This window comes from Galeopterus variegatus, unplaced genomic scaffold, assembly GCF_000696425.1.
Source record: "Galeopterus variegatus unplaced genomic scaffold, G_variegatus-3.0.2 Scaffold1549, whole genome shotgun sequence".
NCBI lineage: Eukaryota > Metazoa > Chordata > Mammalia > Dermoptera > Cynocephalidae > Galeopterus > Galeopterus variegatus.
The window spans coordinates 284,350-308,853 of NW_007727660.1; the positions used below are offsets into that span (position 1 = coordinate 284,350).

The 24,504-nt window shown below is 38.4% G+C and overlaps 1 long non-coding RNA gene across 1 annotated transcript in view; it reads right to left on the reverse strand.

Moving 5' to 3' along the window:
* The window catches only part of LOC103594387, a 274,493-nt gene extending 252,259 nt beyond the window's left edge, over positions 1–22,234 (reverse strand). The window contains exon 1 of the long non-coding RNA XR_550851.1: positions 22,175–22,234. This is a non-coding gene — a long non-coding RNA (uncharacterized LOC103594387). The remainder of the gene's footprint in view (positions 1–22,174) is intronic.
* Positions 22,235–24,504: the final 2,270 nt, after the last annotated feature.

The following is a 24,504-nucleotide window of genomic DNA, read 5'->3' on the forward strand; positions in this document are numbered from 1 at the left end:
TGCAAAACTGCAGAAAACAGAGATGCAAAACTGCAGAAAACAGAGATGCACACCGCTTTGTGGTATGGGCAGGATTTGAGCAGTGGAAAAGGCTTAAGCAAGGGAAAGAAAAATTAATTTGAAAAATCCTTCTTAGAGAGCATGAATAAAACAGAATCTTGAATAAAGACATCTCAGTTCCCAGTAGTGTTGATTATCTATTTTCTTTCACCAGAATCTGCTTGCTCCATCTTATAGATCGGAGGTTTCACAAATTCAAGCAGTATTCACAACTACTGTACATAGTAGCTTACACACATTTTGCAATATTAAACCATTTGCTCTGTCCTTAAATTTGACTATACGTAGGTTGCAACATAACATGCATGAAATCTGATATCAAATGTGGTTTTGTTTGTTTGGGGGATTTTTTTTGACAGCTGGCCAGTATGGGGACCAGCACCCTTGACCTTGGTGTTCAACACCACCCTCTAACCAAAGGAGATAACCAGCCAGCCCTGATATCAAGTTTTTTACATTGGTAACTAGATAGACATTGAACAGAAAACTGAAAATTACTTTATTTTAATAAAAAAAAAAGTAAAATTTTATTAAAATTTCAAAAAAAATTCAGCTACATTTAAATGTTTGATTTAAATTTTTTATATTAGTAGTATTCTGTATTCTAACTTTTAATTCTAATAATTTTGAATATTGTACAAGAAATACAACTTTCTTTAAAATATTTAAAAGATAATTTTACCTTTTCTAATTTTTGTAATTAATTTTTATGCTTACTGAAAATATATTCAAATCGTACACACTTTAAATACAAATGCCACTTAGTTTTTAATTCTTTAGACCAGGGGTCAGCAAACGTTCTCTGTAAAGGGCCAGACAATAAACATTTTGGGCTGTGGCAACTACTCATCTTTGCCATTATAGCCCAGAAGGAATCATAGATGATGTATAAGTGAATGAGGTGGCTAGACTTGGCCACAGGGTCTTAGTTTACATCCTCTCTGCATTAGATCATAACTGTTAATAGACACAAATTAAGGGGGGGGAAAACGTGATTATAGCACCATAACAATTTTACTGAAATAAACGTAAGAAAAATAACTTTAGAATAAATATACAATAATTTAAGAATTATTTCTGTCTTATGAAAAATTCATTCAAATATGATAAGCCCAATAGCAGAACATGTGCAATAATAATCAAATTCAGTTGTCTTTGATATTTGGCCAATTTGTGGTCATATAAAAACCATAGTGGGGGCTGGCTGGTTAGCTCAGTTGGTTACAGAATGGTTTCATAACACCATGATCAAGTGTTCAAGAATACTGGCCAGTTGCCACAAAGAAGATAAGCCCAATAGCAGAACATGTGCAATAATAATCAAATTCAGTTGTCTTTGATATTTGGCGAATTTGTGGTCATATAAAAACCATAGTGGGGGCTGGCTGGTTAGCTCAGTTGGTTACAGAATGGTTTCATAACACCAAGATCAAGTGTTCAAGAATACTGGCCAGTTGCCACAAAGAAACACACACACACACACACACACACACACACACACAAATGAAAAACATACCTTTACCTATACTTTTGGATTTTGCTCTTAAAAAGTTATATTGCCATGGTAGAAGGATAAAAAACATTTCTTTAATGGTTTATTAGCTGGATTTATAACTTTTAAATATTTAGACAGATGGTATAGGGACTCCATTTGTACTGCTGCCCTGGGCCCCACAAACCTCAGTCAAAGGCCTTTACACAACAGTGATTAAGAGACAAAGTTCCTACTGTCTTGAATTACATTCCAGTAAATTCTAGTTCATGTGCACTGACTGTACTCTAGACCAGTTGACTGTCATCTGCAATAGCTTCATTGCTCTCCCTACTTCTATTCTTGCCCTCCCCAGCCTATTTTCCACACAACAGAGTAATATTTTTAAAATATAAATTGGAAACTATCACCCCTATCTTAAAAGCTCTTCAATTAATTTCCATTACATTCAGGATGAAATCAAAAGTCTTTCCCATAGCATATGATGCCTTCTAAAATCCTGACCTTGCCCACCTTCCAGTCTTGTGCACTCTCTTCCTTACCCAGTACTATCTAGTCACACTGGCCTTTTTTTGTACCTCCAGCACACTGAGGTATTTCTTGCCTCAGGACCTTTGCATATGCCATCCCTCTGACTGCCGTGTTCCTTCTTACCCTACTCCCTTTGCACAGCTTACTTCTTTCCATTCTTAGAGCTCTGCTTAAACATTATCCTCTGAGAGAGGCTTTCTCAGCCGACTCAATCTAATATATATGACCCTTGTTATTTTCTGTCACTGCACCCTGTTCATTTCCTTCGAAGCCTTAGAAAAAAATGGTAATATGTGTTTATCTATTTACATACATATTTGCTACAACACAGGATGTTTGAAAACAGAAACAATTTCTATTTTATCTCTTCTAGTGCCCACCATAATGCTTGGAAATCACAGGCATTCAAAATATAGCTGGTGAAAAAATGAGTGAAAGCACATTCTGGAACCCTCTGACTGCTCCAGCATGAAGCCTTTATTCCTGCAGGGATGGCAACATCAAGGTCCCCTGAACTAATGATTTTCAAGCTAACTCCGCACCTTGACTCATGCTACCTTTCCAGGCTGAATTTCCTTCCCCTACTCCTCTGCCTTCCCAAATGTTTCTCTCTTTCATGAGTTCAGTACATTTCTCTTCATGAAGTCTTTGATGTCCTCTTTAGACCCAAATAATGTCTCTCAACTTCCACATTTATCACCTGAATCATTCATTTTAGTATAATTTTATGGTGCCTAATTCTTTCTAAATCTATGTTCTCTCAATAGGGTACTTAGTATGGACCATGCACACTTAATGCAGCCAGCAGCATAGAGTGGAGCTCTAGAATATATTGATACCATTCCTTGTCTGAGCCTAGATTCCCCACCTGACTTTCACACCCCACTCTGGAAAGCAGAGCCTAAGTAAAGGCTTAGAAGCAGGTAGTTTATTTGAAGAAAGAACCCAGACAATAGGATTGGGGAAGTAGGGAAAGTGAAACAGGGAAGAAGGGTGTCTTAGATTCCCTAGAAGTAGACTCTGAGATGGGCATGCTTGTACAAGAAACTGATTTAAGGAGTGTCCTTAGGAAAAAGCTGTGAGAAAATGAGGTAGCAGGACAGGCCAGAGAAGAAGCCAAGAAAAGACGTGGCTTCAGCCACAGTCTAGCCTTGGCTTGACCTCAGGAGGAGCTCTGGAATATGAATGGCCCCACAGAGCTGCTCCCCTTGACAGTTTCATTTAGTCATGGGCTATGGGTTGCCCTTGGCCAGGAGTAGGGAAACCTCAAGTATTTCTGAGGAAAGTGGCTCCCTTCAATGGAGGATTAATTCTCCTGAGATGGGTTTAGCTATGAAATCTTAACATCTAACACTAAGCATCTGGGGCATGGCTGAGCTGTCCCAGTAATGGTGATCTTGGAGGAAGACCAACAGCATCCTCTGTAGAGGAATATAAAATGTTAAGTGTGCATTCGCAAGTCGATCACCACAGTGGCTCAACCAGCTGGAACCTTCTGAGAAAACTTACGTGCTCTGGATGTATACATATATGTATAATGTGCTTCAGGATTGTTTGAATAAGGCATGGAAGAGATCATTTGTCCCTCAGCTCCCATTTCCTACTTGTCAGAGGTATTCCATGTGTTATTAACTGTCTTGCACTTCTGGGCTGCCAGTCCCACCCTAAGGTGTCAGAGAAGCCTCGGACAGAAAATTGGGATATGCGATGCAGCTCAGGCAAGAGGCTTTGGGTCACACCTGCTCTATACTGGTTTCTACAACAATGGCCCAGGTAAAAAGTGAGACAAGAAGATGTGAGGTGGGCCACAAGGAGTGTCCAGTACATTAATTAGTTTCCCTAAGTCTTTGGAGAAGATAGCTGATCTACCCTACTCTCATACAGAAGTCCTACGAGGAGCTGCCACCGGGCTGTATAGCTGGCCTTCTCACAGGTTCCTCTTACATATCTTGGACTATCCGCCTGATATGCATTTTCAGTTAGGCAGGTCATATGGCCTTACAGACCAGGATTAGGCAAAAGAGAAACGAAAGTTGACTTATTAATCTCATGGCAGTATCAGTCTCGGTATTTTTCTTAGGTCCACTGGCACTGGTGGTATCATTTTATTCTTTGATGATGATTATATGTGGAATATCTCATTAAGAAATTAAGATGTCTGTCGTGACAGCATGATACTACTAGTCTGCATATTTTGGTGATGATCATAATGTGTGAATATTGCAAAGTGATCCCCGAACACTATTTTTAATGGCAAACAGTGATTCCTCCAACAAATTAAACAAAAATGATGAGTTCCCACATTGAAACAAATCTGCAAAACAGCACATTTCCTCCAATTCACATTAAGAAGTATGGTTCGTGAGGGGTTAGAAACATATAATATCCAACCTTCCTGTTTAACAGAGCCCAGCAAGGACGCAAATGCACAGTTCATTATTGTCATTATGAGAGAATTTCTGCCAACAAGTTGCAGTCAGGTTACTATCATTCAATCATGTCACTAATAGGAATAATTTCATGGTAATTGGCGTATTCTAGACAAGAGAAGAACACAAATGGTTGCGGTATCATTAATGATTTGTGCTGACTTTCGTGGTAAAAATGACAATATATTAGTTTACCAGATGCTGGATCAAGCCATGGGCCATTAACAGGAGGGTGTTCTCGGAACGTTTTCAGAACAAATACCAGCTGGTTTATTTTCAGCTCGCAGACATAATCACATGCATCCCATATCAGATCCACCACAATGCTGTCAGATACATCATAAATTAAAGGCTCCACGGGCTCATTATCAGCTCTTATTCGTAAAAGCAACACGTTGTCCTAGCGAGATCCAAAATATTAAATGAGCATTTAAAGAAACTGCAAAATGTGTTGCCTTGAAAAAATAAAATCCTCCTTAAAACTATTTACAGCACCCAAATATTCAAAACGTTCTTCATGTCAATTTTGCCTCAACATTTGTAAAAGAAAAAAAAAAATCTCATCCTGTCAGAAAGCTTTCAGGCCAAGTCTCTTAGGAACTGGGTGTCAGTTTATTAGTAAACTTAATATGCTGCCTTCAGAAGAACAGAGGCGCCAGCATCAAATAAACAGGTTAAAAAAAAAAAACTCTCACTCCAGGAAATTTAATGTACACTACATTAGTAACCAGGACGACTCATATTTCTCAGCAATCTACTGCACAGACACATTCGTATGAGAAAAAGCTTCCATCTTTCCTGAGTCGTCAGAACAAATGTAAAGCTTATTAAAATTCCTTTTCTGCCTTGCCTGTGTACAAGACTTCTCTCCTAATAGCGCACAACCCTATTTGGAGACAAAGGGATGTTTGCAAAACAAAACCAAAATACATACATAAATAAATAAATAAGAGAGTTCCAGTTTTCAACCGTTGATTGCATCACAGTTGCCATTTCTCATGATCGGATTATCCACCTGGAAAGTGTAAGAAAACAACTCTTCCAATTAGCACTTATTGGGCAAAGTGCTGAGTTTCAAGAATCAAAACTGTGATCGGTGGGACCGCTCTTCCTTCCTCAGAAGAAGCCCATGTTAAAGCGACCAGCCAGTTTTGGGCACCGCATTCTGTTACCACGAGTTGTGTGTGCGACATGACTCCTTGTAATTATCGACTATATGTACAGTCATTGGTAATTAGCGCATTCGTAGCCAGCCGCCGCCAAAAACAGGATGGCATTCTTACATCGTGATTGGGGGTTTTGTGAGCATTTTGGGGTGGGGGGCACACTTTCTCACTGAAGACTCTTCCGCCCCATTCACGCTCATTCAGCTCTTTCTAGGGGAAGTTAAAAGCTGCAGTGATAATCCCTTAGATGACTTGGAAGAGTATAAAAGGTGCAGTGTATAAGCAATTGGATGAGAAAGCCCTTTATGTGCAAAGTCACTGAATGGGTGGCCGAGGGCAGTGTGAGTGGGGAAAGAGAGGGACAGATTTTCCTATCTAAGGTGAGAAGCGGAATACCATGGCAGCTTAATTCCCTTTAATCATCCCAATTACTGTGCTGTCCCTGCCCCTGGTTTCACCTTGTTTCTCAGAGCCAATTAACTCCTCGCTGCCATTTTGTTTTCAAACGGGGAGAGGGGAGCAATGTGATTTTTGGTAGGGACCCAGTCTCTTGCTGAATGCCAACTCAGCCAGCTGGCACTGAACAGGCCAAGCCTTCTTCAGAAGGGGTTAGCCAAACCCAAATTAGCATGCTCCATTTTAAAAACTTGCTTTTATTTAAAGACTAATTCATGACAAACAGTGGCTCCTGCACTGAGGTCTGGCGCCCCGGGGGCTGGCACCCAACCAAACACATGCAACTAATTGCCACCCTCAGATGACACGCAACTAACAAGCTCCATTTTGAGGCAGTAGATTCACTAAGAATGTAACCCCGGAAGGCAGTGGAGGCAGAAAAGCTCCTTTCATAACCCTGTCCTAGACTAACCATGGCAGCAGAGCGCCTGAAAAACACTTTTGTTTGTCTGCACCAATTTATCTCCACAAAGGGCTAAAAATATGGCTATCTTACAGGAAGGAGGTCAAGGGCACTGTGATCTGCCTCATGGTTGTCAGAGGCAGGGGCTCTTCCTTTCTTCATGCTCAAGGAAATATACAAAAATTGCCCACTATCTCAAAGCTCTGCATCTTGCCCTATTAATGAAGCTATCAACCCCCAAAACTTCCCCTCATGCTTTGGTTCAGATGCTCAGGCCTCCTTTATATAAGCAAGGGCTCTGGAGCCAGGATGTCTAGGTTCAAATACCAGCTCCACCACTTATTAGTAATTGGCAAGTAATTTAACATACCTATGCCTCAGTTTCCTCATCTACAAAGTGAGGACAATTTTAGCACCTTTCTTGTCAGGTTATTATGAATACAGATGAGTAAACGTAATGATGTACATAGGACAATGCCTGGCACATCTTCACTATTTTATAAAAGAAGTCCTTTGAGTCTGAGGTAGTTCAGCCTTATGAAGGAAAATTTCCCTTTGCATACTCTGCATTTCAGTCAACTTCCTGCCTCCCTGTAAATTTCCCAGCGATTCAACCTCTAAGACTTTGTTCACCATTCCTTCCCCTCTTCAACTGTCTTTCCCCCATTGCCCAGCCCTGTATGACCAAATCCTATCCACCCTCCAAAGCCCTCCTTCAATGCCACCTCCTCCATGGAGTCTTCCCTGCCATCCCAGTTGCAACAAATCCCTTCCACTCTTGGCATGCTCATGGCATTTCCACAAATAAGTAACAGTGCTTTATGTGCCTATTACATTTCCTCTTCTAGACTGACAGATCCTTCTGAACATAATCTGAGTAACTGGTACATAACATGCACTCAATGCATATTTGTTGAATAAGTAGCTGGTTGAGTGAAAAAATTGTTCTGCATACATGAGTATCTTTATACGATTGTTATGCTGGGTATTACTTAATGGGAAGGACACGAGCATAACTTCTTAAAGACTTTCATAGTTGCTTTGGCCTAAATGAATATTTGTTGAATAAGTAGATGGTTGAGTGAAAAAATTGTTCTGCGTACACGAGTAGCTTTATACTATGCTTATGCTGGGCATTACTTAATGTGAAGGACAGGAGAATAATTTTTTAAAGACTTTCACAGTTGCTTTGGCCTAAATCAGGAGTTTTATTTAACTGGTTATTGACTTAGGCTCACAAATCAAATTCATGGAGGGGGGGGGGGATATATCACTTACTATCGTAGGCAGATCAGGCTGCCATAACAAAATACCACAGATATAATGACTTAAATAATAGAAATTTATTTCTCACAGTTCTAGAGGCTGAAAGTCCAAGACCATGATGTCAGCACGCTTGGCTTCTGCTGAGGCCTCTCTCCCAGGCTTGCGTAAGGCTGCCTTCTCGCTCACGGTGCCCTCACATGGCCTTTTCACTGTGTGTGTGCTTCCCTGCTCTCTCTTCCTCTTCTTACAAGGGCACCAATCACATCGGTTAGGGTTCATTTAACCTTAATTACCTCTTTAAAGGCCCTATTTCTAGATATGGTCACATTGTGGGTTAGGGCTTCAATCTAGTGTGAATTTGGTGGGACATAATTCAGTTCATAAAAATCACATATACAAATGGCAGTAGTTAATACTCAAAGCATAAATATTCTCGAAGTTACTTAGGTTACTAAGAAGAGTGGGAAAAAGCATGCATGAATCTTTACTCCTTTTGGTGAGTCCTTGCATCCAGTTCATTGAGTTAGCAAAAATTCAGACAGTGCAAGCAGATCTGGCACTAAAATACACAACTATTTTATTTAGATGAAAAACCAAGCTCTCTTCAGAATTTGTGGGATTCAGATGGGGGTGCTCAGCCACTTCTCTCTGAGAGACAGAAGAACATCAACACCCCAGACAGCAGCCACAACAACAGTGACTCCTGTTAAAGCCACAAGCCGGCCCTGTGGCTCACTCTGGAGAGTGCAGGTGGATTTGGGTCCTATATAGGGATGGCCGGTGGGCTCACTGGTTGAGCGTGGTGTGGACCACACCGTGCCGAGGGTTGCAATCCCCTTACCGGTCAAAAAAAAAAAAAAGCCACAACCTCTCCCAAGAACAAATGGAAATTTCCAGCTAAACCCCTGCACTTTCTAGGCTCACTTTGGTCCTTCTAAGATACAATTTATCTGAACCTTCTCTTTCTGAAGACAGACCTAAATCTTTATATGTTCCTGAAAATCTGAACCAAGTTCTCATGCCAGCATTCCTTTGCCACTTTATAATTCTAATTGCTATTATCAGCATCCACCACTTGTACTAGATAGTTTGACTTCCTCACATGGTTTTAAATCACTAATTCCCTATTAGGCTCACATCAATCCCATAAGCTAATGGGTCCCATGATATTTGTTCATTTCCCTCTATTAAGACACTCAACACTTTTTACCTGGTAGAAGAATAATTTATAGGCATACATACCTCTCCTGCCAGATTTCTTAACTACTTAAGGTTAAGATTGTGTTGAATCCATTGTTTTATCCAAACCAGTGTCTAACGTGATGTGGCACACAGCACAGTCACAGTAAAAGATTGCCGTAGTTCACATGCAGTTCATGTAGACTTTGCTAGAAATGTAAGAGCAGCTCTGAGTATCAAAAGAAACTCAGTCACAAAGGTATCCTGGTCCATCAGGGGTGAGGCCAACACCTTAGCAAGCTGAGATTAAATATCACCCTCCATTTTTTATTTTTTTGTCTTTTTTTTGTGTGTGTGTGTGACCGGTAAGGGGATTGCAACCCTTGGCTTGGTGTCGCCCGCACCACGCTCAGCCAGTGAGCGCACCGGCCATCCCTATACAGGATCCGAACCTGGGGCAGGAGCGCCGCTGCGCACCCAAGCACCGCACTCTCCCGAGTGCGCCACGGGGCCAGCCCTCACCCTCCATTTTTAATCCAAAGCTTCAAGCCAGTTGACCCAGAAACATACCACACCTCCACCAATTTGTCTGAAATAATAAAGAGGCAAACGAGAGGCTATTAGCTCCACTTCCAGGCTCCAGTCAATCATTGTTCTAAATTATTAATCAGTTGAAGTATTGCCAAGAAATTTTCAGGCCTGTCTCCAAAAGTATAAAGTAGTCATTTTCAAGTGAATAATTAACCATTTTATTCATTTAGAAGTTGCAGAGTTCATAGACAAGCTGATTCCTGTGGCTTTTTTTTTTGCCATTTGGATGCTGGAAGAAGTAAGAGAGGTCTACATAAACCTTGAATATAGCTTCTCTCCCATCACTCATTTATTAGTGACTTGGAGTTATGGAATCCTGAGTTTAAAAGAAATGAGCTAAAATATTTCATGACCAGTTCAGCATTTGTAATATTGTTCCTAACAGCATGATACTCCTGACTGATCATTACTGGCAAAAGCAAAGTGATCAATTGTTATCGCCCTTTATTCCCTGTGATTGATTCAGTAAAGAAGTAAAGCCATGGCCCCTGCTTTCACGGCACTTACACTGTAGAGAAAGAGACAGTCAAAAAGGAAGGTCAACAGATAAAGCATGTATGGTACATTTCACAAAGAAAAAGGGGGGGCTAAGATAAAGGAAAGGGAGACGTATCCTAAATAAGGTATTAGTAAAAATCTCAATAGCAGGAATCATAATCCTTGGATCACAAGAATCCTGAAACTAGGGATTTCATATGCAATCAAATCCAAAGTGTGCATATGGCATGGAAAATTCAAAGGGGATATATTTAGCTCTCGTCATCAATTGACCTCAGAGTCTCTGAATTTCCAGTGGCATCTATAGCTGTCTTTTATTTTAGTCATATGTTGTTTCACTACTATTATTGCAATTGCTGAGGGGTAATTTTCTGAGCAAGAGGTGTGGTATGCAATTTGCCTTGTCACTCTCATTTGATGCTCCTTAATAGTCCCAACTTTTGTGTAAGTGATGTACTTTTAAAGCAGTGTAACATGTAGCAAAAAATATTGTTTTCTTTTATCTTTTTGGATTTTTTTTTTTAGAGGGAGGGAAGGTGAGCAATAATGTAAAGTTTAATTTCAACTGAATCTTTTGAAGATTCATATCTTATGCATATATATTGATAACCTTGTCAATCAGAATGGAGCCCAGAATGATTAAATATCCTTTAATTTTGAGGTATATAATCTGGAAATACTTACATGACTTTCCCAGGTTTTAGGCACATTTTCTTTGGGAGGCTCAACCCCGTATTATATGAGATACATTAACAGTAAACAATTTTTATATGTGAAATCTTTGAAACTATTTTTATACTTTTGCACTTGAAGTAATTTGCTTACATATAATTTAGTTAATTTAATTTTTAAATTGGCTAAAATCTCAGTAATCAGCATGCATTTTCACAAAAAAAAAAACTTTTTTTTTAACGATGACCTGTAAGGGGATCTTTTTTTTTTTTTTCCTTTTTGTCTTTTTTACTGACCGGTAACGGGATCGCAACCCTCGGTGCTGCGCCCACACCGCACTCAGCCAGTGAGCGGGAACAGGTCTCCACATGGGATCCGAACCCTCGACTGGAGCGCCGCCGTGCTCCCAAGCGGCGCACTCTCCAGTGCGCCACCGGGCCGGCCCCTGTAAGGGGATCTTAACCCTTGACTTGGTGTTGTCAGCACCACACTCTCCCGAGTGAGCCACAGGCCGGCCCCATTTTCACAAATTTTTAAGAAATAAGTAAAACTAACTCATTAAATGTCCCTAAACTTTCTATAATTATTAAATTTGGTAATTAATAACAATAGCATAAAGTCCCATTTTGTTGACATTTCATTAAATATCAAATTGTTTTGATTCTGTAATTTCTCCATAAACTGAAACCAAAATACTTTTTTTCTCTTTTAGTTTTCACTATTTTTGTATGCCCTTGAAAACTGCATTGGCCCTAGTCATCAGGCCCTGGTACCTAAAGCTTAAAGCAGCTATGTAGAATGTGTGTGCATTACTGAGTCTTATATAGTACTAGATGGGGGGGGGGGGGCTTTTTCCCCCAAATAAAGTTGATGCTATTATAAACATGCATGATTCCAGTTGGACCCAAATGAATATACCAAAATCCCTACTATTTTTAAAAAGACTGCCCTTAATTAATTCACTGTAATTTACACACTTTCCTCTGAAGTTCCAGTGAATGCCACTAATAAGATCAGCTTGCTTCGTTAGCAAGTTCTCAAACCTTAGTTCATAAGAATCACCTATAGCTCTTGTTAAAAATGGAGATTTCTTAAAAAAAAAAAAAAAAAAAATGGAGATTTCAGGGCCCTGGGCCCTGGCCTCAAAGAATTTTATTGAATAGATCTAAGGAAAGCTCAGAAATCAGGGTTTTTAACCTTCTGAAAGGGTATATAACCCTTTCGGAAACACTAGTTTATGTGAGCAGGGACATTGCTAACAGCTGGTAAGATTAGTCTTGGCTTAAGATACTGAACAACATGAGTTGATTTAGGTCAGTCCCTCTCAACCCTGGTTCACATTAGAATCACCTGGAGAGTTTTAAAAGTACTGTCCCCTAGACCCCCAAGATTCTGATTTATCCAGTCTGAGGTAGAGCCTGGGCATTGGTACATTTTTTCCCCCATTAGTACATTTTAAAGCTATCATATAAACAAATTGAGAAATGCCGGTAGCTTAAGGGCATTAGCTGTCAGAAAGGATTAATGTACCCACTGAGGTGATGATAAGGCCTAAACCTCCTACAAAATGCAAACACTGGAGCAGAGATTTAGCAAGACTAAAACCCATCCGGGTCTCTTGATTCCCAGTTTGTTTCTGCCCCAACACACCCAAGTTGGCCTTACAGTTACAGCACAAAAAACTAAGCCCTTCCCTTTGGTTTTCATCTGCTGGCAGAATGATTTAGTAGCTCTATTATAAAAGCAACTCCATTATAATTACAGTGTTTGAATTATAAACAAAACAAAAAAAATGCAGAAGGAATAGTCCTTTAATCAAAACTGTAAAAGAGAACAATTTCTGGCTGTAGTTAAAAGCAAACTCTGAAATATTAAGAGTAAGCTCTCCAGCCCTTTGATTCTTGCCTCTTTCCCATAAGAGCGACACTACACATTTTTTCAATTAAGCAGTTTGACAACCTGAAGAAACTCACAGTGCATGATTTAATGAGCACATACTGTATGTATGGTAATCGGCAGGCTGACAGTTTGCTCATTTCAAACTGACAAGAGAGCACTACACATTAGTAAAAAGGGTTTTTTGGGTCTCTTTTCATTAAATAAGCTTTACAGTTGAGGAACATTCCCACTGTATTGGCAAAACTGTCACCAATAGTCCCTGGGTGACCTTAACACTCTGTCACTCTCCAAGTTCTCAAGTCTTGACGAAGAAATTCCTCTTTAAAAACAAAGCTCAAACACAAAATAGAGATATTTAAAGGTTCTCTGATGTTGTCAGGGGTTATGTGGAGCTTTCTGAGCCATGACTCCATCCATGATTTCACAGTACATCAATTCTAACCCGGTATGGGCCGGTTCTTCACACTGACTGCTTTATAAACTGGGATTATTCTTAGAAATACAGTAATGCCAAAACTGTTAAATTGTTCAATATTTTAGAAACAGTTCAGTGTACTGGAAAAAAACTCAGGCTTTGGTGACAAAGAGATGGGGTCAAATTTGGACTGAAACCCATATATGGCCTTGGTCAAATTACATTACTTCTCTGGGGCTAAGTTTCTTGATTTATGAAACGTGGACAAGAACATCTACTTTCTTAGGAGATTGTAAAAATCTTTCTCACAGTTGCGGACAACATAGGGGGTACTTAAATAGTCATTAGTTGACCCACAGAAGTTCAGACTATGGAGTTTTAACAAAGTTGACTACAGTCTGACTCTCTTGAGATTTCTGCCATGAACTTTTACAGGGGTTATATAACAAGGAAAATAGTAAACTAACATTTATGCACAAATAGAGTTTTGTTTAATCCTACAAACTTCTTCATTTTTTGGGCGGCTGGCCAGTACAGGGATCCAGACCCTTGACCTTGGTGTTATCAACTCTACACTTTAACCAGCTGAGTGAACTGGCCAGCCCTGGTTTTGTTTAATCCTATCAAGATTCTGAATGGTAGGTATTATTACCCCTATTTTTATAAAATCTCAGAAACAGGAAGAGATCTTAGAGATCATATGGGCAATTTCTGATATGTTTTAACTTTTCTGAAAACGAGAATCGATACTTCGTGTGTCTCTTTGCTCTACCTGCCAGAAAACTGAGAGTAAATTCTCATGCTCAATGTATATTTGCAACTCTATTACCAATAGTGGTCAGTGGATTTGTTTCCTAATTTTCTACATAAATACTTTACTGGTCTTATTAAAGTTGGCTATAAGCCACCACAAATGAAGTAGAGATTTCTTAGCTAGCTAGTAAGGGAGCAATGACAAGGATCCATGTCACCTGACTCCAGGCTAGGGTTCCTCACATAAAATATGGAAATGACATACAAAATCTCACAAGCAAGTACAGTGAAGTCATGACTTACTGCTTGGATCCCATGTCATGCAGAAGAGCAAACATATCAGCCTTCTATTTAAGAGGAGGAAATGTGGAAGCTTCAGGATCCTTATTTTAAAATGGGAATAATATATATTTCTTAAGATTGTCATGAAGATTCAGAGAGAACATTTGCCAAGTCAGCCAGTGTAGCATTTGATACATAGCAACATTTGAAAAGTCTGAAATGTTGACACTTTAAGAAATAAATGCAGTTCTATTAATCAGCAGTAAAACACAAATGCAAAGACTTTCAAACATCATTTAGAAATCACTTATCCCTCTAAACTTCATGCAGTGTTATAAAATTCTGCCCTGGGCCAGGCAAGGATCCACACTTGTTGTCCTCCTCTCATGTCACAGAGTACATGAATATCTGGGAAACTTGTTCACAATCTCTAAATTCTGGCTATAAACATGTCTACTCAAAATACAGAACTCCATGAAGAATATACACATATGAAGTTTTCAGGTTTAAGAGTTTATACTTTAGTGTACCCAAAGAACTGGGCCAAAATCACAGGTCTATCTCTATGTGAAATAATGAGCCTCCGCACATTTTTCTGTTTTGTTTTTGAGGCTGGCCAGTAGATATTTTTTCACTTTGGGATTGTTTCACAGTGACCTCTGATCCTATTTGATCAAGTGTTTTGTTTATTTGTTTGTTTGCATGTTTATCTATTTTTATTGGTTTTGGTGGCTGGCCGGTACAGGGATCGAATCCTGGACCTTGGTGTTATCAGCACCATGCTAAAATCAACCGAGCTCACAGGCCAGCTCCCCGTGTTTTACAGACATTAACTATATTCAGAGTGTAGCCAGACATACCATTAAAATGTTCATTTGTCTTCAAAGGAGTCCATAAAAGGGCACTGTAGATCCTCATATGCATACCCTAATAAAAATGAGTCAGTGGTGTTTCCTCGGAGGAAATGGTACAGTTCAGTGGAGGAAGCTTTAGAAACAGACTCGGATTTGAAGGCTGGCTCTGCTATCCACTGGTTATGTAACATTGGGCAATATACTGAACCTTTTTGAACCACAGGTTCTTCCAGTGACAAATGGGGAAAATACTTCAAACTTGTATAACTGTTATAACAGGGGTCATATCCAAAATATTTAACTACTAGTACGGTAAGGGCACCAACCAGAATGGACTTAATATGTTCTAGTGCATACCAATTAAATGTGAACTCTCTTTAAAAGATTCTAGATCGTGGGAAGTGTTTATTTATTTATTTTTACTAAATTTAATCTGTATCATATGGCATGCCTTCAGATGTTAACAAATGTTAAGTAATGTTCAGTGATATTTAGTATTATTAATAATTTGGGGGTTATTTCAAAATGTGAAACATTAATTGCTGTTCCAGAGTGCTCACTTTATAACCTTCCCCAGTACTGAAAAGGCTATAATTTTTATCAGATTGTTTGGAATTTAATGTAGTTGAAGTCCTGAAGTTACAGTTAAACTTCCAGTTAACTTTTCATATCTGTGCCTCAGTCAACAGCCAGGCTTAACTCTGACATCTTGCTTTATAACCTTCCCCAGTACTGAAAAGGCTATAATTTTTATCAGATTGTTTGGAATTTAATTTAGTTGAAGTCCTGAAGTTACAGTTAAACTTCCAGTTAACTTTTCATATCTGTGCCTCATTCAACAGCCAGGCTTAACTCTGACATCTTGAAAAAGAAAAGAAAGGAAAAATAACAAATATTATTTGCAACTGCTCTGCAGAATTCAAGCATCAACAAGTCGTGGTGAACATTTAAAGATAAAATTCTATCCTTCTCAACCACATTCTAAAACCAAGAGTAACTTGATATACCACTTACCTGACTTTTACTTTTAACGTTAAAAAGCAAGCAACAGACCTAAATGCTAAATTCCTAGAGGACAGAACAGCTCAGAGTTCTCTATGTCAAAGCTAACCCTGAGATTTATAACTAAGCCGCAAACATAGGAAAACAGGGAACTAAGAACATGCCGTGTGCACCTGCATACATGGTCTCAGACACATTCAAAAAGCCTAAAAGTCCTCTTTGATCTTGGGGGGTCAGGAACCACAAGAGATTAATGGAGAAAGGGCCTGAATAAATTCTGGAGTCTTCCCAAAAATACTGAATAACATTCCAACAGCCTATTTGGCCTGTCCCATGAATATATTCTTCCAAAAAAAAGAAGCCTTGACCTGCCCTTAAAGAAATAAAGAAATTAATTAATTTCGTAGTGCCTTGCAAACATTTGGGCTTCACTAAGAATTATTAAATTGGATTATATTCACTTTACACTCCTCCTAAAAGTTTATTCCAGCTCATACTAATCTCTCCCCCCTCCTGTAGGCCCCTTCTCAGTGACATTCTCTTGTCAATTAATAAATACTACCATATGCCACAAGAGGGGTTTAAATGTATACAACACATTAAATAAAGCAAACACACACTGTAAAACACTGTAATGAAAACCTTGTAAGCAGTTAGTTATATTGAGATCTCTATACTCTCCAACCACATTTTCTTTCACCTGTGCTGAGTTTTCATCCACGATTTTAATAAATAGTTGTTGGCTTCAAGTGATGAGCCACCTGTGTGTGTTGACTCATGATTGAAATAGTCCTCAAAAAACTCTAGACTCAGAAATACATAAAGTGATCTCACTTGGAATTTTATCAGGTACACACTGATCTATAATTCTTATGTCTTCTTAATATAATGACCCTTTTATTATTATAAAATGTTCTTCTTTACCTCTGGCAATACTTTTTGTCTTAAAGTTTAATTTGTCTGATATTAATATAGCCACTCTAGACTTTCTATGATGTTTCCTTGGTATATCTTTATCTACCAATTAACTATAAACTTGTGTCATTATATTTAAAGTTATCTCTTAACAGAATATAGTTGTTCTTACTTTTTTACACATTCTGATAACCTCTGCTTTTTAATTAGAGTGTTTAGTCCATTAACATTTAATATAATTACTGAGATAGAGCTACAATTTGTTTTCAGTTTGCTCCTCTGCTTCTTGTTCCTATCTCTTCTTTCTTGTAATATTTTTGTCAGTTTTTAAAAAATTATAATTCTATTTTAGTTTATCTATTGAATTTTTAGTGGTTGTTCTAGGGATTAAAATACATATTCTTGATCTTTCACAATCTATTTAGAGTTAATTTCATACTATCAGGTATAAAATTTTAAAACCTTGCAACTATATAAGTCCATTTACCATCCCCCCTATTCTTTATGCTATAATTTTCCTATGCATTACCTTTACACACATTACACTTAAAAAACATAATAAATGTTATAATTTTTGCTTTAACAGGTTCTATGCATTTTAAAGATTTTAAGATAAAAAACATCCTTTTATATTTACAATTTCTGATATTTTTCATTCCTTCTTGAAGATTTAAGATTCCATCTAGTTTTATCTCACTTCAACCTGAGTAACTTCCTTCAGTATTTCTTGTGGTGCAGGTCCACTGACAAATTCTCTGCTCTCTTTTATCCAAAAATGTCTTTAATTTTCTTTCATTCTCAAAGGATATTTTCACTACACATAGAATTCTGGGTTTAAAATGCTTTGCTTTTTCCCCCTCCATACTTTGAAAATATCATTTTACTCTTTCTGGTCACTGTAGCATTTTGGGGGGTAGGGGGGTAGCTGGCCAGTACAGGGATCTAAACCTGTGACCTTTGTGTTATAAGGCTGCACTCTAAACAACTGAGCTAACCAGCCTCTGTAACTGCTGATAAGAAGTCAATGCTCATTTAAAGCATTGTTCCTCCAAAGATATTGTGCCATTTTTCTTTGGCTATCATCAAGATTTTCTCTTTATTGTTGGTTGTTGGTGCTCAGCACTTTGAATATGATATGCCTAGGCACAGTTTTCTTTAAATTTATCCCATCTGGGGTTGCTGGGTTTCTTGATCTGTAAATTCATGTATTTCACCAAATTTGTGATTTGGGGGCCATGATTTCTTCAAATATTTTTCTGTTTCATTCTCTTTTTCTTCTTCTGAAACTCCAATTACATGTAAGCTAGATATTTTTATTATTGTTACACAGATCCCTGGGGCTCTGTCCATTTTTTTCTATTTAGTTGTTTAAATCTTTTTTCTTTCTGTTCTTCAGAAAGAAAATTTCTAGGGATTTATCATCAGGTTCACTGACACTTTCCTCTGTTACCTCCAATTGCTGTAAGCCCACTCAGTGAATTTTTATTTCAAATATTTTACTTTTCACTTCTAGAATTTCCATTTGGGTTTTTTTTTTTTTTGTAGTTTCTATTTACTACCTTCTTATTCATTATGAGTCTATTTTCCTATTCTTCATGGAGCATGACTATAATAGCCACTTTAAACTTTTGTCTGTTAATTCTCACATCTGGGTCATCTTGGAATTGATCTCAGATAATTGCCTTTTCTCTTCAAAATGGGTCACATTTTCTTGGCTCTTCACATGTTATGTAGTTTTGGACTACATCATATGAATGCATGAATGTAAATATTATGGGGTGAATACTTTAAATTCTATTATAGTTCTCTAAAGAGTATTGATTTATTTGTTTTAGCAGGCAATTAACTTAATTATACTCAAATTGAAAACTATCTCTTGGGAGGCGGCTCAAATCTCAGTTCAATTCTTTCAGTTTTAACTCTGCTAATTTGTGTCTGTTCTATGCATACGTGGTTCAGGGATCAGCCAAAAATTTGAGTAGCATTTATACACAGAATTGACAGCTTCTCCTCTCTGCCTCTCTCCTTTCCAGGATTCTAAACTCGTTTTCCAGTGGGTGTGGTTGCCCTGAACTCTGTTCTTTGGGTCTTCAAACTGAAAAGACTGCGGGTTTTCTATTGGAGTTCAGCCACCCCAAGTGACATTAACTGCAGCCTGCCCTCAGTCTAAAAGCTGTAAAATGGGAAACCCACTCTGCACTGGGCCATACTTCCAAGTTTTGAATTTGAACTCCCATCCAGAATCTGCCTGCTTATTTTTGCTCTCTAGTGCCTCCAGGTTTTTTGGGTTTTTTGTTCGTTTGTTTTTTCTTTTTGTCCATACTTTATAGCTCATATCTCTGAGAATATCAGGTCCAATAGAGCTTACTTTGTCATACTGGAAGTGGAAACAAGCAAAAACATTTAGGAAACCCTCCTTTGGATTTCCTAACTGCTCCACAAAATACTTAATCTCTATCCATTACCTCATCTAGTAATACTTGGTTTTAGTTTTAAGTAGAAACAGAAGTCAGACTCAGGGCTTCCTTGATCATCTTGCCAAGTACATGAGAAGATTTTGAATGAAAGCACTGCGTAATGTTAAATGATAAAATGATAAAACATCAATCAGATCTGGCTCCTAGACTGGCAGCATTTAATCTCAAAGCAATGAGGCTTGTACAGGATCGTAACTACCAAAGATAATCTACATGGTACTTTGTCATGTTATTTTACCTTATTTTTTGGTCCCAGATATATCTATATCCTGCCTCATTGAAAATTGCAATAGGTAATATCCTAAGAGAAATAAATTTTAAAAGTCCTGAAGTACCAACACAGAGTTGGTTAGAGAAAAATTCCTTCTAATAATAATCATTATGGCTTCCATTTCTTGAGAGCTTCTGTATGTCAGGCATCTTGCTAACCACTTCACATAAATTGCCATTTAATCCTTCATAACATTCTATGAAATTGTTGCTATAACTAGCCTCATTGTACAGATGAAGAACTCAGAGTTCAGAGAGGGTAAGTCAGTTGACTGAGATAACACAGTAAACAGCAGAAATCTAAGTCCTCTTAAAAATAAGAAACAGCAAAGAGGGGGTCTTTGGAGTCATTAGGCACATGCCCTTTATGATTAGGAGAGAAAAGAGATGTGTTTCTAAGCAAAGAGGAATAAGTGGGGTTTCTAAAACTTAAAAACAGTCTACAACTCCTCTTTCCAAGAATTACTGACATTAAAAAACTGCCCTTTCAGCTATATATCTCATATTGACAGCTTTCACGTTTAAAAGCCTTGCTTCGGGGCTTAAAACATTAACGAGAAAAACAGTAACACAAGGATCAAATAATTACATGCAAAGACATAGTAAAGAGGCATGAAATACCAGTGCTCCATTTCATCTCATTTCATTTACTGCCTTTAAACCTCCTTTGTTTTCCACGTAAACACTCTAGACAGGCAGATTATTCACCAGAGAAAAATCAGACACATTAGGAAGTGAAGATGCCTGCCTCAAAGTGCTCCATTTCATCTCATTTCATTTACTGCCTTTAAACCTCCTTTGTTTTCCACGTAAACTCTCTAGACAGGCAGATTATTCACCAGAGAAAAATCAGACACATTAGGAAGTGAAGATGCCTGCCTCAACCCCCAACAACCTGCATTTGGTGAGTATGAGAAGTCTTCAAAAAGTCCATGGAAGTATTCATATTATCTTTTAATTCTATTTTTCCACAAACTTTTCGAAGTACCCTCGTACTTGTACAAGATGCAGCAATGTCTCATAGTCCTTCAAATTCTAGGGGCAATCCTGCCCAACTTTCTAAATTTTCCATAAACCCATGGGTTTTAATTGAGCATGGAATGAGAAAGAAAAGAGGACAGGACCTAGGATAAGTAGGCAGACAATGTAAACTGGATACAAGAGACTGGGTTTCAACTGGAAGCAAGAAAAGAAGTATAGTATCTTTGTGTTCTGGCACATGGAGCTATTCAACATATATATTTATTATACATGCTAAATTGTTTGCTGAGTCTTAGGAATGGAAGACTTTGTTAAGAGGGTATATTAGTCTGTTTCTGTTGCTTATAACAAAATATACAGAACTGGGTGATTTATAAAGAAAACAAAATTTATTGCTTACAGTTTCTGAGGTTAGGAAGTCCAAAGTCCAGGGAACACATCTGGTGAAGACTTTGGTGGTGGCAACAGTGATGGCAGAGTATCACATTGCAAAAATGGTGGAGCAGAGAGCAGAGAGAACAGAGAGAGAAAACAGAGAGAGAGAGAGAGAGAGAGACTCTCCTCTTCTTTCAAAGCCTTCAGAACCACGCCCCTGACCACCATTTTTAATCCATTCACTACTGCGTGGTCCTACAACCCAATCACCTCTTCAAGGCACTACCTTTCAATTACCATAATAGGATTTCCCACCCTCTTAACACATTCACAGTGGGAGCTAAGTTTCTAACACATAAAACTTAGGGACACAATTAAAGCTTCAATGAATTTTGGGGGGACACAATTCAATCTACTACAGGGGTAAAGAAGAAGAATGACAGAAAAGGAGAGGAGTATGTACCCGAGTCCTAGGGAGGGGTTGAATGAACCCAGTCCACTGACAATATGCTGGGGAAATTACCAGATTAGTACATTTCTCCTCCTTCACTGCTGTTTTTAAAAATATATATTCATTTTATACAGTGAAATCATTCAAAGATGTATAAAGACAAGTGATTACTTTACGCTGTCTTCAAGCCTCTTCATAAGATCTATCCTTCACTGTCCCAACACATGCTACTAGGACTTCTGACCAAGAACGATTCCATGACATTTTAGAAGATATGTCTCATAACAGAGCCTTCTCCTGCTACCACTAATTGCATTTCAATTCCACTTTCATCTTCAAATCCATGTGAAGCACAACAAGTTGACTTTGTAACTGTTTAACCTTACTTTTTTATATATATAAAAATTATTAAATATGGTAACTGCCTAGTGGGGGGAGAATAATATAATGGCATGTCAATCGGGTAACAAGTAAGCTACATTTCATGGAAAGGAAAGGTATTGCTTTCTTCCAAAAATGAAGCCATCACTTTTTTATTTAACTCACATAATATTTATAGCCCAATTTTTAAAAATGGCAGCTACAAATAGAAGTCGAGAGAGGGTAAATTCTCCCAGGGAATCTAGCCTTGAAATTTTACCATTTTAAAAGTTCTATCTTATGTGTACATAGGAACATTACTACTATTATAAAGATGCCCATAGCAGGTCAATTACATCAAACTCTTTGAAAAATATTTAAAATTAAGTAACACTACCTTTCAGACTACTGCTCCGTCCCGGGAGTCCTCTATGGCAGGATGCACAGAGCTTTTGTAGCAGGTCTAAGCAGGCAGGTAGTCCTGGGATACCTACACCACAAAAGAGAGGTTCAGGTGATGATTTTGGCAGCACACAGGGAGGAAGCCATGTGATGACAGAGATTGGAGTTAGGCAGCTGCAAGCCAGAGAATGACAAGGACTGCCAGCAAACCTCCAGCAGCTAGCAAGAGGCAAAGAAGTGTTCCCCTGAAGACTTCTGAGGGAACATGGCCTTGGTGATACTTTGATAGCAGACTTATAGCCTTCAGAACTCTGAGACGATAAATTTCTGTTTGTTTTAAGCCACGCAGTTTGTGGTACTTTATTACGGCAGCCCTAGGAAATGAATACAGTAAATTTGGAGAGATAGTTGAATGTTTAAGCAAGAAGATCAAGAAAGATCTCACTGAGAGGGTAACACCAGAGGAAAGACCTGAATAAGCTGCAGACGGCAGCCACCAAGATGGCTCTGGGTGAAGAAATTCCAGGCATGGTGAATAGAAGGTCCTCAGCAGGCGCACGTTCATGTATTAGAAGTACAGCAGGGAGGCCAGTGTGGCTGAACAGCAAAGGGAGAGCGGTAGGCAATGAGGTCAGAGCGGCGACAGGAAGCTGGACGTTGGGGGACCATAATTATGGGCCACTATAAGGACTTGGGCTTTTACTTAGAGCAAAGTGGGAAGCCATTGCACAGTTCTGAGCAGAGGTGGAAGAAGACATGACTTACATTTTAATAAGATCTCTCCGGCTCTTTGGTGATAATAAACTGAAGAACAAGTCTACTTAGGAGGATCCCGCAGTGATCCTGGTGAAAAAAAGCTGCTGGCCTGGTGGCACTAGGAATAGTGAGAAGCGGTCAGTCCTTTGCTGCATGTTTTAAAAGTAGATCCAAAAAGATTTGCAACAGACTGGAAGTAGAGAGATATGCCCAGCTTCTTGATAATATGTAGATTGTTTTTATTGGTTATGAATATTCATGAGATACAAAGCTGATTGTTACCCCTCATGCCCATGATGTGAGAGCCAGATTCATACTGGCAGCACACCCATCACCACAAATTGCATTTGTACCCCTCCCTCACCCAATTATCCCTATCCCCCCTCCTCCTCCCCGTTTCCCTCCCAGTCCACTTTGTAGCCCAAGGAATGTTCTCTCCCTCTGCAAATCCAACACACTCCTATGGTCTTTCCTTCCTTCTTTCTCTCTTAGCTCCCACATGAGTGAGTACATGTGGTATTTATCCCTCTGTGCTTTGCTTATTTCACTCAACATAAGTTTCTCCAAGCTCATCCATGTTGTTGCAAATGGGAGTATTTAATTCTTGTTTATGGCTGAGTAATATTCCATGGTGTATATATACCACATTTTCCTTATCCAATCATCCACTAATGAACATTTAGGTTGGTTCCATATCTTGGCTATCGTAAACAGAGCTGCAATGAACATGGAAGTGCAGGTATCCCTTCGACATGATGATTTCCATTCCTCTGGGTATATACCCAGAAGAGGGATTGCTGGATCATATGGAAGATCTACCTGTAGTTGTTTGAGAAACCTCCATACTGTTTTTCATAGTGGTTGTACTAATTTACATTTCCACCAACGGTGTAGGAATGTTCCCTTCTCTCCATACCCTCGCCAGGATTTGTTATTCACTGTCTTTTTGATTATAGCCCGTCTAACTGAGGTGAGGAGGTATCCCAATGCAGTTTTGATTTGCATTTCCCTGATGACTAGTGATGTTGAGCATTTTTTCATGTATCTGTTGGCCATTTGTATGTCTTCCTTTGAAAAATGTCTATTCAGCTCCTTTGCCCATGTTTTAATTGGGTTATTTGTTTTTTTACTGTATAATTACTTGAGTTCCTTGTATATTATGGATATTAATCCCTTGTCGGATGCATAGTTAGCAAAAATTTTCTTCCACTCTGTAGTTTATTGTTTCACTCTATAATATGTAGAATTAAATTAGAAACTGTAATGATTTAACTGTACCAATCATTTGAAGAAATGATCTTCTTAAATTCCAGACCAGCTGAAGATATTGGCAACATTTTTAACAGACAAGGAATAATTAACCAGAATATATAAGGAACTCCTAAAATAAAAAAAAAAAAAAGAAAAAAGATAAACAAACAAATAGAAAAAATGGTGATTAAAAGAAGAATTTACAATGGACTGTGAATGTAAGAAATAAAGTTCAGCCTCACTAGACATGAGGAAAATGCAAAATAAATTAATGAGATTCCATTATTCTTCTATCAGAGTAGTTAACTTGAAAAAGAC